This window comes from Oryzias latipes, chromosome 1 (assembly GCF_002234675.1).
Source record: "Oryzias latipes chromosome 1, ASM223467v1".
Lineage (NCBI taxonomy): Eukaryota > Metazoa > Chordata > Actinopteri > Beloniformes > Adrianichthyidae > Oryzias > Oryzias latipes.
The window spans coordinates 11499200-11517068 of record NC_019859.2 but is presented as its reverse complement, the minus strand read 5'-3'; the positions used below and the strand labels follow the sequence as shown (position 1 = coordinate 11517068).

The 17869-nt window shown below is 42.4% G+C and overlaps 1 protein-coding gene across 24 annotated transcripts in view; it reads left to right on the top strand.

The window, feature by feature from the left end:
* Positions 1–5537: 5537 nt before the first annotated feature.
* Positions 5538–17869, top strand: part of LOC101165944 (receptor-type tyrosine-protein phosphatase delta) — a 227019-nt gene continuing 214687 nt past the window's right edge. For 15 of the 24 annotated variants that reach the window (XM_023956023.1, XM_023956073.1, XM_023956047.1 and 12 more), the window contains exons 1-2: positions 5538–5663; positions 5837–5940. The gene's annotated coding sequence lies outside the window, so the exon portion shown is untranslated. The remainder of the gene's footprint in view (positions 5664–5836; positions 5941–17869) is intronic. The other 9 variants (XM_023956083.1, XM_023956082.1, XM_023956072.1 and 6 more) reach the window with 1 other exon arrangement.

The window sequence follows — 17869 nt, the reverse complement described above, 5'->3', positions numbered from 1 at the left end:
TTGTATATCAACTGTGTGTTTTTGTGTATGTTTTCTAATTTTCTTAGACCACGAACCATGTTCTTTGACTGGCAAGTGGGCGAACTTAACAAAGCTGTCAAGTTTCCCACCAAATTTTCATGATGTACTTCAAATTTTTTGAGTAAACTCCAAGACCCCGTTCCATTTCAAAATCTGACGCAAAGCAGAATAGGCCACATTTTGTAGTTCCACCCCAGCCCACTTGAGACAGTTCCAGAATGAAGCAACTGTCCATTAACCTTTGTATTAAAAAATAGAGATTTTACACCAACAATCAAAGTATGGTTTTAAGGATCTTGTCTTTTTTTTCATTGTTTTATGTCTTGTTTATGACAATAAGAAGGGGGAGACACTTTTCCCCCTAAATCAATTGTTTAAATATCAATACAGAACACATTTGTGAATACTTAAACACCCACTCCGATCATTTAGATCTATTGTAAAAGCATTCCCAGTGGTCTTTCAATTGTAGTTAGGCCCTTTTTAGACGATATAGAAAAACCTGTGTTGCTTGTGTTGACAGTTTCTGCAGAGCAGCAGGAGTAACCCTGACCCCACGCAAAAATCATTTGAAGATCACAAGAATTTAAAAAAATATGAATATATGTAAAATTCCAGAAACCATAGCACAATTCCTAAAAATGAAACAAAATAAAAACTATATGTTTCAGAAAACAAAAGCAAAGTCCAGAGATCTAAAGGAAATGTAAAAAAAAAAAAATTAAACAAAAATGGAAACCAATGCCAATGCCAATAACCTTTGCTTGCAATGATGGACAAACGTCATCATTAGTGATTTCCCATAGTACCTACCTTGTCTGGTTTCTGTTAAAAAGGAAAAAAAAAAATTTGGAAAACAAAAGTAATTTCCAGAAATCAAAATTCTTCTTTCTCTTTCGGCTTTTCCCATCAGGGGTCGCCACAGCGAATCATCCTTTTCCACCTCACTCTATCATGAACATCTTCTACCCTAACGTTAGCCAACTTCATGTCCTCTGTTAAGACATCCATATATCTCCTCTTTGGCCGTCCTCTTGCCCTCCGGCCAGGCAGCTCCATCTCCAACATCCTTCTACCAATATATCCACTATCCCTCCTCTGAACATGTCCAAACCATCTCAGTCTGGCTTCTCTGACTTTGTCGCTAACACAGGCAACATGAGCCGTCCCTCTGATGTACTCGTTCCTTATCCTGTCTAACCTGGTCACTCCTAAGGAGAACCTCAACATCTTCATCTCCGCTACCTCCATCTCAGCCTCTTGTCTCTGTCTCACTGCTACCGTCTCTAACCCATAGAGCAGAGCTGGTCTCACCACTGTCTTGTACACCTTTCCTTTGAGTCTTGCTGACACTCTTCTGTCACACAACACTCCTGACACTTTCCTCCACCCGCTCCAACCTGCCTGCACTCGCCTCTTCACCTCTTTTCCACAATCCCCATCACACTGAACTGTTGACCCCAAGTACTTAAACTCCTGCACCTTCTTCACCTCAGCCCCCTGTAACCTAACGCTTCTACCTTGATCCCTCTCGTTCAGACACATGTATTCTGTCTTACTACGACTGACCTTCATGCCTCTTCTTTCCAGAGCAAACCTCCACCTCTCTAGCTGTTCCTCCACCTGCTCTCTACTCTCACTGCAAATTACAATGTCATCCGCAAACATCATTGTCCAGGGAGATTCCTGTCTTACCTCGTCTGTCAGCCTGTCCATCAGCATAGCAAACAAAAAAGGACTCAAAGCTGATCCTTGGTGTAGTCCCACCTCCACCTTGAACTCCTCTGTCTGACCTACAGCACATCTCACCACCGTCATACTTCTCTCATACATGTCCTGAACTACTCTGACATACTTCTCTGCCACTCCAGACGACCTCATACAGTACCACAGCTCTTCCCTCGGCACCCTGTCATACGCCTTCTCTAAATCTACGAAAACACAATGCAGCTCCTTCTGACCTTCTCTGTACTTTTCCATCAACATTCTCAAAGCAAAAATGGCATCAGTGGTGTTCTTACGGGGCATGAAACCATACTGCTGCTCACAAATCTCCACCTTCTTCCTAAGCCTGGCTTCCACTACTCTTTCCCACAGCTTCATTGTGTGGCTCATCAACTTTATTCCTCTATAGTTGCTGCAGTTCTGCATGTCACCCTTGTTTTTAAAGATCGGGACCAGAACGCTTCTCCTCCATTCCTCAGGCATCTTCTCACTCTCTAAAATCCTATTGAACAACCTTGTTAGAAATTCCACTGCTGTCTCTCCTAGGCACTTCCATACCTCCACAGGTACGTCATCAGGACCAACGGCCTTTCCGCTCTTCATCCTTTTCAGAGCCTTCCTAACCTCATCCTTTCCAATCTCTGCTACTTCCTGCTCCACAACAACCACATCTTCCTCCCTTCTTTCCCTGTCATTTTCCTCGTTCATCAGCTCCTCAAAATACTCCTTCCATCTTTTCTGTACACTCTCCTGGGTTGTTAGCACCTTTCCATCTCTGTCCTTAATCACCCTTATCTGTTGCACGTCCTTCCCATCTCTGTCTCTCTGTCTGGCTAGCCTGTACAAGTCCTTCTCTCCTTCCTTTGTGTCTAGCCTGTCATATAGCTCATCGTAAGCTTTCTGTTTGGCCTTTGCCACCTCTCTCTTCACTCTACGCTGCGCTTCCTTGTACTCCTGTCTACCTTCCTCAGTCCTTTCTACATCCCACTTCCTTTTAGCCAACCTCTTCCTCTGGAGGCATTCCTGTACTTCCTCATTCCACCACCAAGTCTCTTTACCGTCTTTCCTCTTTCCAGATGACACACCTAGCACCTTCCTACCTGTTTCCCTGATAATCTCTGCTGTAGTTTCCCAGTCCTCTGGAAGCTCATCCTGACCACCCAGGACCTGCCTCAACTTCTGCCTAAATTCCTCACAAGTTTCTTCATTCTGTAGCTTCCACCACTTGGTCTTCTTTTCTGTTTTCCCTATCTTCTTCTTCCTGACCTCCAGAGTCATCTTACACACCACCATGCGGTGCTGTCTGGCTACACTCTCTCCTACCACCACTTTGCAGTCATTAACCTCTCTCAAATGACCTCGTCTACATAGGATGTAGTCCACCTGAGTACTCCTACCTCCACTTCTGTATGTCACTCTATGTTCCTCTCTCTTCTGGAAGTAAGTGTTGACTACAGCCATTTCCATCCTCTTCGCAAAGTCCACCACCATCTGTCCCTCCAGATTCCTTTCCTTCACACCAAACCTGCCCATCACCTCCTCATCACCTCTGTTGCCCTCACCAACATGCCCATTAAAGTCTGCTCCAATAACAACTCTCTCTCCTCTGGGAAAACTCTCTATGACCTCATCCAACTCACTCCAGAATCTCTCCTTCACTTCTAACTCACAGCCAACCTGTGGCGCATACCCACTGACTACATTCACCATCACCCCTTCAATTTCTAACTTTAGGCTCATCATCCTGTCTGAGACTCTTTTCACCTCTAGAACACTGTTTACAAACTCCCCCTTCAGAATCACTCCTACCCCGTTTCTCTTCCTATCGACACCATGATAGAACAGTTTGTATCCTCCTCCAATACTACGTGCCTTGCTGCCCTTCCACCTTGTCTCCTGCACACACAGTACATCTACCTTCCTTCTCTCCATCATGTCTGCCAGCTCTCTGCCTTTCCCTGTCATTGTGCCAACGTTAAGAGTCCCTATTCTCAAACCTATGTTCCTGCCTTTTCCCTTCTCTCTCTGGCAACGGACCCTTCTGCCTCCCCTCTTTCTTCCACCAACAGTAGTCAAATTTCCACCGACACCCTGTAGGTTAACAGCATCGGTGGCGGTCGTTGTTAACCCGGGCCTCGACCGATCCGGTATGTCTAAAGTGTTGTGGATGATTCGCATGGTTATTTTGGCAATTTTTACGCCGGATGCCCTTCCTGACGCAACCCTCTCTATTTATCCGGGCTTGGGACCGGCACAGAAGTTACTGGCTTGCAACCCCTGTGGCTAGATTTTCCAGAAATCAAAATCAAATGTTAAAAAAATGAAACAAAAATCGTAAAACTGAAAATATTGGTGCTATAAGACTTTGCTGACTGGATGGATTAGACATTTTTTGTTGAAAAGAAGGACAAATGTCATCATCTAAACAGTGATGTCCCATAGTCCCAGACATTCCTGGTTAAGGTACCATAACCATTTGGCCGGCAACAACCGTTCGGCGTCCTTCGACTAGTGCTGATGTCACAATATGTGATTGGCTGTCTATTAGTCCGATGACATGTCAGATAGTGATTGGTCTGGACAAATTACCACCATATAATACCACCATAGAAGAAGATATTACACGATCCTGTAAACAAGCAGAGCTCCGACATGGAGCGAGATTATCTTCTAAACGTGCTATTATTATTGTTATGATTATCATTAAGGGCATTTACAGCGAAACGGACTGCGGTCCGAACACTTCTCCGGACCGCACTCTATAACAAAGCACCTTCCCTGCCTGCGAACACGAAGCTAAAGCTGCTCTGCTCAGAGACACGGTTATCTTGTGTAGAGCAGAAGGGTCGTTCTAAAAGCCACAGATCTTTTTACTAAGTGGGTTATGGCAAAATCTCTCTATAAACATTACAAAGAATAATGTCAGACACAACTTATGGGGTAAAATAACTTTATATTACAAAAGGAAACGTGAAATTAAAATATGTAGAGCCCAAGCTGATCTCCACGCGATGTAGTTTGTCCAAGTGGGGCTACCGTAGTGTGACGTCATCCTCAGTCGAAAGGACCCCGAACGGTTATTGCAGGCCGAATGGTTACGGTACCTACACTGGTTTCCTATTTTGTTTAGTTTTTTAACATTTCTTGAAATGACTTTTGTTTTCCAAACTGTTTTGTTTTTATTTTGTTGCGTTTAGTTTTTTTGTTTTCTAAAATATATACATTTTGTATTCGCTTCTTTTAATTGTTTCTGTTATCTTTAACATGTTTTTGATTGAGTTGTTGGTGTCAAAATGTGTATGTGGGACAAACTGGCATTAAAAGGGTCCAATATACTGTATATAACACTGGGTCATGTGACCAAACACTGTCTACTGTCATCAGAAAGATATTCTGACAAGAGTGCAGGGGCGGAGCTACAACATTTTTAAGCTCCGCCCCTGTAGGAGTGACATCGAAATTGGTGAAACTAAAAGATTAAAGTCATTATCATTAAAGTCATCATAATCAGTCTGGATTGCGTGTATTGACATGCATGGTGTAGAATAAAGTTGTGTGTAGTTTGTTAGTTTGTATACGCAGCACAAGGCTTCAAATAAATGCGATCAAAATCCATTTATTAATACTGGGACCTTTCAAGTAACTGGTCCTGCCCTCCCCAGCTGATCTGTCTTGATCCACTTCAGGAACTTTTCCGTGGAGATCTTCCTCTCAGTGGATGCTTGGCTCTTCCCTGCCCCTCTTCCTCTCCGTGTCTCTCCCTCTCTCACTTTCCTCCTCCTCCTCCTCCTCCTGCTCTTCTTATCTGTGTGCGCATCGTCAGCACTAGTTTGAAGTCAAATCTGACAGCCGCTGCCTAACCAGCTCCTTTGCCCGTCTCATTTACTCCCCGATTGTCATTCCGTCTTCATTAAGAGGTAAAGCCCCGCTTGAGCGCGCAGAACACGTGTTAATATTGATGTACTTTATGAAAAAAAAAGGGGGAAGAGGTGGGCGGGTAAAAAGCGAGTGACCTCGATTGCAGCCCGGGAGACTGGAGGTATAGGACTCCCCCTTTTTATTCCATCTCAACTGTGCTCTGTGTTCGCAGACTGTGGGATCCGTTCCGATCTCCTGCCTTCAACTTGGAGCGAAGAAAGACGCGAGAAACTCCTCGGGATTCTCCGCACCCCGCGCGCTGATCCCGGCTTTCTGGTGAGCGCGCGCGCACTTTCTTTCCATTTTATTGATTGTCGACTTTTGTTTGTGCACAACTGAGATTTTTGTTTTTGTTTTCTTTATTTGTGTGTGAGATGATCCCAAGTGAAGTGTATCAGAAGAGTGTGGGAACGCTGCCCTCTTCCTCCCTCGGGCATCTCCATCCTTATTACGCATGCGAATTAAACGTGTCCATTTGTGATAATAACCACTATGGTCGTTATTCATATCACGAAAGGGGCGGGGGGGTGGGGGGTAGTGATGCCGGCTGGAGAGTGGGAGGGGAGGGTTGGTCCTTAGGGGACCCCTGATTTTTTTTCATATATTAAGTAAGGGGGGCTTTTATTAGACTTTTATGTCTTCTCAATGATGACATTATCTGATACCTATTCCTAATTTGCTATTATTCTCCATTGTCATCCTAAAGGGCTGCAGAAATGTATGGGGCCATTTGGTGTTTTTTTTTTTTTTTTATTGTCCTGTTTATCAATTAGGCTTGTCTATAATGGAGATATCACACTTCTTCCAACATAAAACATTACTCTCCCACACGCCATCCGTTATCATCTCACCTCCCACATAGCCACACTTGCTGTCCGCAGCCGATAATCTGGTTATGTGCCACCATTGGAGCTAATAGAGGGTTTCTACTTAATGTAATGACATCTCGATCTGTCAGGCCCATGCACAACAGAGCGCTGCTTAAAGGCTCATAAGCGGTGTCATCAAGGGCAGATTGAGAGGCCATAAAAGACACCGAAGACAAGACAAAAGTGCCCACAGAGGTTGTCTGAGTAGTTTTGCTAATGTGTTGCGGTGCTCCCAAGTACAGTATGAGGCCATCCCCCTGTTAACACTCCCTCCAAAAAAGTGTGCACAATGTTTGTGTGTGCCACTCCTATCAACGACACAGAATGATTGAGCGAAAAAAAGGGACAAGAAGGAAAGAGAGGGATTATGCTAACTCAAAGTTCTGGAGGGAGAGAATATCCGTGTAAGCAGTTTTTTCCTTTTTAGCTCATATCCCTATGTGTCTGGCTGTCACAGTCCTCACTCATTTGCAGCAGGATCTTTTAGCTTTTACATGTCTTTTTTTTTTACCAGCTTGAGGTTTATATGATTGAAAGCCATGGTTTATTTGAGCTCAGCTGAAGTCTAAATGGCTAAAAAGATTGTCCAAGCAACACCACAGACTTTAGTTGACATTGGGGGGGGGGGGGGGGCACACAAGATAAACACAAGAGAAGAATGTTGAAAAAAAGTGTCCAAAACCCTCCACCTTCTAATTACCTCCTGCACTTTGTTTAGATGAGTCTCAGTCAGGAACTCATGCAAATAGACATCACCGACTATCATGCGGTCAACCAAACATTTAGCCACTGCACCCCCCCCCCCCCCCACACACACACATCAGTTTTTCCTGTCACCACCTGCTGTGGTGTCACTTCAAAGCTGACAGTAGTTATTTTTGCTTTTAATGACAGAAGTTTTTCTGTCCAAAAACAAATCACTTGATAAGATGGAAATCTTGAACCATTGACTCCTATTGATTGAGATATCTTTTTGATGCTTGATGAAGAGTTTTTGTTTCATTAGTTGGGAAACTCGTCAGGACTTAGTTGTGCGTAGGATCTGGAGCTTTTTACAGACTTCTTACCAATAACATCTGCTTCATAAAATCCACTCCCTGTGCAGTCAGACTAGACAATCCGAGGTTACGAAGAAAATACTGTCCACACACTTGATTTTGACTCACAGCATAGCTTCCCCTTCTGCGGAAAATCCGGCCACAGTTCGTCCAAGATGCATTTTTCTGTCTAATAAAAGCCAACACAATGAATAGAAGTTGCATAGTTAAGTTTGACTCCTTTTGCTGAGCAATAAAGAAGGTGGGAAGGTAGGGCAGAGCCGTGCCACAGCCTCAAGCTCGTCAGAAGTCATGTCAGAACACAGTTTTGAAGTATATATTTATTTGAACATTTTCTACCCTGCTCGGGTCTGGAATTTTATTTCAAATGTTGAGCAACAAGGAGAAAAAAAAAACTTTTTCTTTTATTCTGAAATAAGTAAGAAAACAAGGTGAAAGACCTTGTAATCAAAATAAATGGCTTAACTTTTCAGTGAAAAATGTCTGTTCTGTTCGATTCAACACCTTCTCACGTCTGACATTTTCGAATTAAAAAAAGCTATTAATGGTCATTGGTTGTTAAATACCACTAAAATAACACCAAAAGAGGATGCGTTATGTGTTTAATTATGCTTTCTAACCTCCAAAACCGTACATTTAGATTCTCTTTTAGCCATATTTACCATAATAGACCTTCAAAAATATACAGCTAACAAAAAAGAAAAGACATCGGAAGTTGGAATCAGCCAGGATAATTGCAATTGGTGCATGTCTAATATGAATCAAAGCAACCCAGTGGCGGCTTTTGCATCAGAGAGTTGGATGCTAACACCAGCACCATGTCAACACCCGAGGATGTGGGGATATTTTTTATTAAAACTTGATTTGTAAGGATAATGTTCTATAAATAATCTCAACTGAGGGATTTTTACAAACTGCTAAAGGATCTTTTAAAAGTCCTCACTGCCTCCCTAAGACCCTACTCCTTGCCATTATTCTAATGGTAACTGAACATGTCAGCTTCATGTGTGAACGGAGGCCCTCGTTGGTTTTTTTTTTCATTGTTTTTTTTTTTTTAAATTCCAAATGGTGAAGGCAGTCTCTCTTGATCAGAGCAGGACCTTTTAACTCAGCGCAGGGTTGAACTGCATGCAGTCACATGAAAGGCTTGGCGCGCGTTCTTGTTATTTTAGTATATGTTGTGCTTCTCAAAAGAATCTGACAGCTTAGGGGGAAAAAAAAGCGTTGCTCTTCAGAGTGTCCCACATTCATTTTTCATTCGTCAGCCATTAAAACCAGTTATTAGTATTTTTCTTTTGCCCCACTACAACTCTTACAGACCCACTCAGATGAAAATTGTAAATTAGGTGTTTTTAACGTGTTCAATTTTTTGACAATGGAGAACTTTTATTAACAAAAATTAAGCCTAAAGTTGCATTTCTCAGTTTTTTTTTTAATCTAATTGATGTGAATCTGAATCAGATGAAAAAATGCCATTTGAAAAAGATTGTATTTGTGACGTAGAAATTGCGCATGGCGGGCTACAAGCTCCCTGCTCCAAGCTCTCAGCAATGCGGAGAGGAAGAGGGGCCGGGGTTGCTCCATGCCAAAGGTCCTGCCTACAATACATGAACTACTGCCACTCTGCAGAAACTATGTCCTAGAAGATTTTGGCTAAAAACATCATCATTATAATTAAAAGACAACTGGAAATTCTTTAAAAATAGATCAAAACTAGATCGGAGTGGGGGAAAAAACACTTACTGGTCACAGCTATGTTTGAATTAGGTCAATAGCTAATTGTTTTCAATTTATATTGGATTGAAACACGACAGACAAGGTACCCTTTCCCTATAACTAGAGATTAAGCATGATGGGAGCTTTTAGCTGTGATTGTGGTGTGATTTTTGTCAAAAAAAGGCCAAGTTTTAACTACTCAATCTCTTTTTTACAGCTCTAATTGGCACACATGAGAAAAAAAGACCTAATTTCTTTGCTGAGTTTACAGAGGAGCACCATCAATCTTGTTTGCCATGGACTATCATTGATATATGAGTGACTAGAAAGAGGCTTTACATACAGTATATGTTGTACTATGAGGCGTACCTAAAAGCCTTAATTTTCTTCTGTAAAAAAACAATAGTATACAAGGATTAATTCTGATTGTTCTTAGTTATGTTGAAGCGATTTCAAGGGGTATAAGGCATTCCCTCAAAAGGTCAATCTGTATATTTTACGAGTTACACACAGGGTTAGATGTTATTATTAATAGGCAAGTGCTGGTAACATGTGGTGGTGTTGAGCTGTTTTGTCTGTGTTACTAAGAGGGTTCAGAGTTAGTGTTAAAGTGACGTTTATTTTAGAGGTATCAGTCCGGTTATTTTACATTTGGCAAACAAGGTTGGAAGTTACAGGTATTGTGATTACGCTGACACGGCTAACGTGTAGCGGTGTTGGACTCCTATTTTTTCGTGCTACTAACAAGGTTGGGAGTTAGCATGGTCACAGTAATGTTTGTTTTAGCGGTATCCGTCAGTTTGCTTGGAAGTTACAGGTATTATTATCACGTTAACGCGGCTAACGCAGCTAGCGCTTCTAACACGTAGCGTGTTACAAACAAGCTCTAGAGTTACTGTGAACGCAGTCAATAGTCTGACTGAGGTACAGACTTATCTCTGACTCTTTTGGCTCGCGCAATGCACGTTGCAGTTTGATGCGGTATAAATATGACATAAGTTAAAAAATAAGCCATTCATTGACGGTGCACCCTATAATGTCGGAAATACGGTAGATTGGGGTGAACATTTTCTGACGGTCCTTTTTCTTTGACTATGTCCATAAGCAGGTGCATTACGTCATGGCTTAGCAATGTACCGCCGCTGCACTTAGCAGTAGTGTCGCTTCATCTTCCATCAGACTAAGATTACAAGGACTTTCTTTTCTGTGGTGATAGCTTTGTTTATTTGAAGACCAGAGGCAGGCAGCGGCTCAAAGAGCTTTTGGGAAAATGCAGACAAGTTTGGCGTTCTGTGCTTAATGGGGGCTCTGACTGAATTAAGAGTTGTTAAGATGGTGGGTAAGCACCAGTAGTCATAAGAACATATCATCCATGCAAAATGGTTGGAAAAAACAAATCCAGATTTTTTTTTGTCTGTGTGTGACAGATTGCGAGCGCTTTTTTTTCTTCCTTTCGGTCTTCCGGTTTCTGTTGGTCTTTCATCTGCACATCTGATAAATCACAGAATGCACTCTCACACATTATCCTCATTCTATGACGGACAAATGGGACAAGTGGGGCGTCCAGTGCAAGGCAAAAATTCCAGATTTGCTCACGTGATTATGCAAAATCGCTTTGCCTTTTCTTCCGTCCGTTCAGACGAACAGGAGACGGCCTATGGTTTTAAAAATAGCCGGGTGCAAACGTGCAAACAAACACGGCATTAAAAAGGGAGAACCCCGGTGTGCTGGCATCTCACCAAAGGTAGGGAGGAGGGGGTAATTAACTCCACCACCACCTCTCCACCACCTCAAACTTTCCTAGACCCCCTTTTTTTCCCCCTTTTAAATTTGATTCATCCCAAACGACATGTTTTTTCCCAGAGAGAAGACGAAAAACACACCCTATCCCTCCAATTCTGTCTTTCTCTTCTTTCTCGCCAGTTATAGTTGAGCCCCCCCCTGTCCCCTATACTCACACACTATCTATTTCACCCCCCCCCTCTTCCTTTTCCTCCTCTCACATCTTTCTTCTCTCTCCTCCCCTGGCACTTCGATGTGTTTCTCTTTAATTGAGATGCATTTCAATGTGGTGCAAATTAGCTCTCTACAGCTCAAGTTTGAACTTGCGACGTACACGTGTGCACGCACATGCACAGATGTGTGCACGTCTGACGAAAAAAAAAAAAAAACGAGTTGAAAGTGAAGGCACTACCTTCCTGTTCCTTTTTTTTTTGCTTTTTTCATGTGATGACGCCTCCTTTGCTCAAATTTGTGTTTTGAGTGCAGCCGTAATGAAATCAGCTGCTTTGAAGTGTTTGTGTCGTTGGGTTAGAGTTGGGGTCTTTGTCTCAAGCGGGACGGCTCATTAGGTGAGAATCCTAGTCTTTTTTCTGATACGATCTGCTGGTTTGCTAAAGGGCAAACCTGGTTGCTCATGTTCTGCCGTGTGAGGTGTGAGGATTGGCATATGACTAGAGCACAGAGTAGTATGACTCATTTAAGAGATGCTACAATGTTAGAGATAACTTTAGAGTACAGCAAACAACAGTGTTCAGCAGCTCATGCTGTCAAGTTTCCTGTTCTTCCAAAAAAATAAACAACCTGAGAGCTCAAAAACAATAAATCACTATCAACTGTACTTGCAGAGTGAAAGGTTATGATGGACAAAAGGAAAGTTCTTTTTTTTGCACTAAAAGATCTCAGTTATCGTGGACTGTAGGGTAAATGTCAGAATGATCACACGGAAAGGTCCTGGTTGAGTTCTGCACCGCAAACCTTCTTGCGATAAGGTAGAAGTCCAACGAGCGGGAAATCTTATCTCCACCGTTTGCAGAAGCTGACATTTTTCTAAAACAAACTTGTGATACAGATGCTGCAATCTTTTAGAAACAAAGGCAGCTAAAAAAACGATGTTTGATCCAATTTTAATCCTCCCAGTTGGACTTTTTTTTGTTGGCTTGTATTATACAACAAGTGGAACATCGCTTAACAAGCGTTCTAAAGAAGGAACCCCTCTGTAAACGCCTTCGTGCCTCAGCTATACAAAATAAACAGCCCATTTGGCGTTAAACATTTAATTTTCATAAAAATAAAAAACATCACTTTCTTTGTCATTTTCTTTCTGATTTCCTTAACCATTAAATATTATTATTAGTGTTTATTGTTGTGTATATTGATGAAGAATAACATGACTATGACCATTAAATTATAATTATTATATTATGGTTATGCTGAAAACACATCTATTGAATTTATTTATTTTTATTGTTTGTTTGATTTGTATTTTTACGGGGCAGGTTTTAATAAGCTTATATGCTGCCTGCTCCCTTTCAAACACGTGTTAATATTAATATTATTTTTGTTATTGTGGTTTTTACTATCATTGTTGTTGGGTCATGTTGACTGCACTTTATTATTAACATTTTTTCGAAAACAAATTTTATTAAATAAACAAATAAAAGCACCGGAGCTGTTGCCGGCAACAGGAAAAAATAAATCTCGCTGTTTGAAGGATAGTAACTCTTCGACCAATCGATGTTTTTCCAGATGCAGAAATGAAAGCTGCTCTACTGCTGTAAAGTCTTGCATTTCAGCACAAGGCTGCTTTTCTCAGCTTTAGAATCAATTGGAGTTTTATTAATTACGTGAACAGTTACAGAGTTACAATATTTTTTAACGCCAGAGCTGAAGCTAGATTACACAATTCCCCCTATTGGAAATGGTTAAAACGATTCTAATAACGATGGTGTAACAAACGCACACAGGAGCAAATTGCGTTTTGAAAACCTAAACTGGACAAACTAGAAACAAGGGAGAACAAAACTGAACCAGATGACAGAAAACAGATGACCTGACACCGTCAGACTGTAAACTGTGGTTGTAAATAGACGGAGGACTAATTACCTAAAAGAGAAGCAGCTGTTGACGATTATGCCATGAAACCAGGTGAGACTGGGACGGGGGAGGGGGCACAAAAGCTGAAAAACAGATCAGAACTGGAACTTATTGGGGATATGTAGGATATACAGTATCCTGGACGGGTTAGTTTGTCATAGACGACCGCATAAACTCTAATCAGCAATTTTGGTCGGACTACAGAAGCTCGTTAGGTTCAAAGAATGCATTTTTGGATTCTGGAGAAAAATCTCAATTTAGACCTTCTTTCACGGTGCTTTTCAGCCCACCGACCCGTATTTCAATGTTGCACTTCCTTAAGTTGGTATATAACCACAAATAACACACTCATCTGCATAATTTTCAATTTATCAACATTGAATTTGAAATGCTGCCCATTTAGTACGTCTTAATCAAGACTCCATGGAACTGCTACGACAAAAAATACTTAGGCTAACGCATAAGAAGGCTCTAGCAGAGAACTGTTCAACCATAAACCCTGTAGGTGTCATCAAATCGAGCAGCAGGCGTGGCAATGAACTCAAACCAGGTGTGAAAGCCACAGGCCTGAGCAGAAGGACACAACATATCTAAACACAATGGCAACTAAGAACCCCCAAAAACTGAACAAAATGACCAATTCCTCCATCATCTGGATCAAACATTTCAAAAATGTTCATTTTGTCCAGATCTTTTACCAATGAGCTTCAGGAATCACACCACACCAAAACTCGGCTGCACGCATTTAACTAGAACCAGAAAGAAGAAGCCTATCACTCCAACTTTGAAATGTTTGCACTGGTTTCCAGTCAGCTTCCAGATGGATTTTAAAGGTTCTTTTGTATTTGTTTATAACAGTTTAAATGGAACTGACTCCTCATTTTTATCAGATTTACTTATGACTGTCCCAGAGTCCTTGGGACAACAGGTGCAGGTCTGCTGGTGAAAGTCAGAACAAAAACCCACGGCGAGGCCTCATATCAGCACTGGGGGCCTCTCCTATGGAACAGCCTCACCTGTGAAACAGCCTCACCTTAGGAACAGCCTCACCTTAGGAACAGCCTCATCTGTGAGACAGCCTCACCTGTGGAACAGCCTCAACTGTGGAACAGCCTCACCTTAGGAACAGCCTCACCTTAGGAACAGCCTCACCTTAGGAACAGCCTCACCTTAGGAACAGCCTCACCTTAGGAACAGCCTCACCTGTGGAACAGCCTCAACTGTCGAACAGCCTCACCTGTGGAACAGCCTCACCTGTGAAACAGCCTCATCTGTGAGACAGCCTCACCTGTGAAACAGCCTCATCTGTGAGACAGCCTCACCCGTGGAACAGCCTCACCCGAGGAACAGCCTCACCTGTGGAACAGCGTCCCTGAGGATGTAAGGGCTTTGTCCACTGTGCAGGTTTTCAAGAACAAACTTAAAACGTATCTTTTTAGTAAAGCCTATATATAGTTTTTAGTTGTCTACATGTTTTCATTTAATTTTAGAAATCTCAGTAACGGCGGTGCTCTCTCCGCACGGTGGGGGGGTTCATATTACACCTGAGCCGGGGGTGTTCGTGTCCCTGGGGGGTGGGTCCTGGTCCTTGCCCCTGGGCGCTGGGCCCCGCCAAACTTCCAACATGGCCGAGCCTGGTCGGGCCATATTTATAACACCCCTTGTGGGCCACCCTTTTTTCCCCGGGGTTCCCCCCTCCTGGGCGGGGGCGGCGGGCCCCTGCCTTGCTCCTACCTGGACCAACCGTGGGCTGGGTGGGTGGCTGCCTGGAGTGCGGAGCGGGTCTCCCTTGGGGGGTCCTGGCTCGTACCTGGGGTCGGGGCGGGGGGATGCCCGGAACTCCTGGGTGGTGGTGGGGTGCTCGTCTGGGGCTGTGGGCGTCCCTCTCCGGTGGGGCCCTGCGTTGGGCTCTTCCGGCGCGGCGGGGGGGGGACTGCTTTCCTGGCTGGGCTGGGGCGGCGCTCTCTTTCCCTCCGCGCCTCCCTGCTCTCTGGCTCTGGGGGCCTCGCGGCGGTCCTGCTGGCCCTGGCCTGGGTGGCGGTCTTGGTCGCCCGGGGGGCAGTTGTTCCCTGCCTGTTCCCGTATGGCGTTGGGGGAATTCCGGCTGCTGCTGCGGCGGGGGTCTGGGTGTGGGGGTGGCTGGGCGCTCCTCCTCCTTCTTTTCACATTCCACCATCCATTTTAGAAGAACATAAACACTCACTTGAGCACAGGTGTTAGTTCACCTTTGCACTAATAGTTTGCATGATTGAATGAATGAAAGATTTCACACTAGTTGGTTTAAAGGCATAGGTATGCGTTCATGAACACTATCTGTTTTGTGTACATGTTGACATGTGGACATTTTTGCAGCTAGCAGGTGTGTTGATAATATTTGAGTGTGTGTGAACAGGCCCCGCCCTTTTTGTACTGCATTTGAACCATACCGTAATGATAAAAAACCAGTAAACCTGTCTGCTCTATGCTGCTTCATGGTCTTACCCCCCTTCCCCTCCTATTATCACCCTCCTACCCCCCCTCTCTCTAAAGTCCCTCTCTCTTCTTCCCCTCTTTCCTTTTCCGTCCGGTCCAACACCAAAGATTTTCAAACATGATTGAAATTAATAAAGTTTGGCCTCAATTACAAAAGGGGTTTATTCAGACATACCTTTGGTTTGTCTGAAGATTAATAACCCCTCTTTTTAAAATAAAATATGTCCAACACAAGAGGCCCTCGGCTCTCATCTGTTTGCCTAGCTGTTGGACAGGACAAGTTTAAAAAAAAAAAAAATCTCAGTAACAATTAATCCGATTTATTTTGATTCTACTTCTGGGATGTGTATGTGTTGGTTTTTTACGTGTTTTTATTTATCTATTTTATTTTTATTAATAGTATTTCTATTTGGTATTTGAACTACAAATTTTTTAAATCTTACTATTATTTATTTTATTATGGGAAGCACTTTGAGATTCTTTTTTTAGCAGGAAAGTGCTATAAAAATAAAGTTTAATTTAAATTAATTTAATTAATTAATTCACAGAGCTTTACTTTTAGCATTTGGCTCCAAATAGACTCCAGCAGGTTACGTCCTCAGCTCCAAAAGGTATTTTTGATCCGAGCTGGTGGCTTGGCAGATTATCATCCAATAAGATCCATTACCGAAGTGTTGATTGAATTTTTGCACCCTGGGTGTCTTATAAAGATCATGATTGTCTCCTAGTGCTAACATATCCACTTTCAAAGCCTTGTACTCTATCTTTCTGCGTTTACAGATGCTTAATATTGACAGAGCAAACAAGAAAAACAACAAGGAAGTATTACATAATCTAATATTTTGTTGCCAACAAACTGTTGATAATGTTTTATCACTGAATCCATGCAGACAACTGCAACAAGCTTTGGGGTAAAACGTGAAAACATTCACATTATTATGTTTGCCTAATTGAAAATGTGAAAGGAAAACGTTAACCCATGAATGTCTTGAGTCTCCTACAGCTGGTTAAGAGTAAATAGAGAACTCATTTTTAAAAGTGAGAACTCTTATTCGTTGATACAGAGCATTTATTTTATCTCAGGTTGCATCTAAGGTGACAAAGAACCAATATGGTGTTTTCTGTTGGACGATTTGTCAGTGTGAGCCTGGCACGGATGGGACTTGTTATGACGCTGTTCATACCTGTGCGCACACGTATGTGCATGTGTGTGCACGGGGGAGAACGCGAGGAGTCATTAGAGAGAGTGATGCTGACAGTGGGGTGACCTTGGTGCTCCCAGTCTTCCTCCTGTCGATGGGAGCGATGACTTAGTGTCTCCCTCCCCACTCATGATGGCTCATTTATTATCATTAGGCACATAGTCAAAAGATGCTGCTCAGGCCGTCCAGACTGAGTGTGTGTTGGCATGTACTGGAGATGCACAGATTTTCTGATTTAAATGTTAACCTGCCAATTTTATTGTCTTTAGGTGCCAGTTTTTTTTCTTCTTGATTGTAAAACAACCAAAAGCAACTATCACATATTTAATGTAAATATATATATTTTTTAATCAAATTTCTACTCAAATGTTTTGTGAAAGTTAACTAACCAATATAAAAAGTAAAACAGTAGTATGTCATTTTTACAAGCTTAAGGGAAAAATATTTACAAGTTGAATTTACTTAATATAAAAATCTAATCTAATTGCATCCGTGATATTTCCTTTTTCAAGCTCTTTATTGAACATCAGACGGATCTGTTATAAAAAATGCAGCGTATTCAAGCAATATCATTGATTTGTCTACCTATTAAGGTCACAAACATTAGTATGAGGAATTAAGCTCTTGCAGCAGACTGGACTCTGCCGTGGGTAGATGCATTGCTGCCACTGGTGTTTTCCAACACAAACCTCCTAATTAGGACCTCCTGTCCGTGAAGTTAGAATAGTTCTTCATGCGTGTTGTTGGGCCAGGGCTCTGCACGAATTATTATTATTTTTAGTGCAGAGGTTGATTTTACTTACAACCGCTAAGCACAGCACACAAACATGTTCTTACAGGCAGAGTGTGTGGACAAAGAGAGTCCTGTTTGGTGCTAATGAGAATTGTTTTGAAGCTGAAAGCACCGGTCAAGACTTCATACACGGTTAACTTGACTATGTTGACTGTTAGACTGGGGAGTTAGTTACTTGTTGAAGTGAAAGGAATAAAAATGGCAAAAAAAGAACAAAAA